This window comes from Bison bison, unplaced genomic scaffold (genome assembly GCF_000754665.1).
Source record: "Bison bison bison isolate TAMUID 2011002044 unplaced genomic scaffold, Bison_UMD1.0 scf7180017864331, whole genome shotgun sequence".
Taxonomy (NCBI): domain Eukaryota; kingdom Metazoa; phylum Chordata; class Mammalia; order Artiodactyla; family Bovidae; genus Bison; species Bison bison.
This window is the reverse complement of record NW_011494903.1, coordinates 3408687-3409854: the sequence shown is the minus strand read 5'-3', so window position 1 is coordinate 3409854 and position 1168 is coordinate 3408687. Positions and strand designations below refer to the sequence as shown.

The 1168-nt window shown below is 45.4% G+C and overlaps 1 protein-coding gene across 3 annotated transcripts in view; it reads right to left on the bottom strand.

Annotated features, from left to right (window-relative positions):
* The window catches only part of DAB2 (Dab, mitogen-responsive phosphoprotein, homolog 2 (Drosophila)), a 211717-nt gene that overhangs the window by 25998 nt on the left and 184551 nt on the right, over nt 1-1168 (bottom strand). The gene's annotated exons all lie outside the window — the stretch shown is intronic.

Genomic DNA, 1168 nt, shown 5'->3' with positions numbered 1-1168 from the left:
AGTCGCTTCAGTCGTGTCCGACTCTGTGCGACCCCATAGATGGCAGCCCACCAGGCTCCGCCATCCCTGGGATTCTCCAGGCAAGAACACTGGAGTGGGTTGCCATTTCCTTCTCCAATGCATGAAAGTGAAAAGTCAAAGTGAAGTCGCTCAGTCGTGTCTGACTCTTAGCGACCCCATGGACTGCAGCCTACCAGGCTCCTCCGTCCACGGGAGTTTCCAGGCAAGAGTACTGGAGTGGGTAAAACAAAAAAGAGAAGTCATTGTAAGCACACACAAGTGAGTTAACATTTCAAAAGGTTCTTTCACCTCTCAGGAGTGAACATTTCTATACTGCACCAGGGAGAGCTAGGGAAGGTTAATTTTCTATGTGAACTGAAGACGAAAGGCAGAGAAAAGCCACTCACAGTGTGTAATCCTGGGAAGAACACTTATGGGTTCGTCCACTAGTCTCACCCCCAAAGCTAGTTTCATTCTTTGCGATTTTAACAGTCTTTTGAAACACATACACACACACATACATAAAATAATTGATTTTGCTCAAAGACACCTGACTGGTAGGTACCTGGGGAGACAGTCTATTTACAGGTAACAACATTAGGGGACCTGAAGTCCCATTTAGCCATGACTTAGCTGGGGGCCAGGTACTATCAGCCCTTTAACTGCATTAACTCCAGAACACTCATGGTAACCCTGTGAGTAGTACGATGCAGTATTATTTCACTTTTCCAGAGGTAAAGCCAAGGCACAGAGGTTTTAAACAACGCAGCTGCTGAGTTAAAACCAGGTCTCCAATCCAGGCTGTCTGGCCCCAAGCCAGAGTTCCTCAAATGCTACACTGAGTCTCATAGGGGAAACCTCATGTTGGCCATAGAGATGTTCTATTATATACTTGTCGTGTCCCTCACCTCCCCGCAAAAAAGATACACTCAAGTCCTGGCCCCTGAACCTTTGTATGTGACCTTATCTAAGTAAAGGTTATTTGTAACTGTCATCAAGTGAAGGCTCTTGAGTTGTGATCATCCTTGATTTGTGAGGGTTCTAAATTCCAAAATCACTGCAGATGGTGACTGCAGCCATGAAATTAAAAGACACTTACTCCTTGGAAGGAAAGTTATGACCAACCTAGATAGCCTCTTCAAAAGCAGAGACATTACTTTGCCAACAA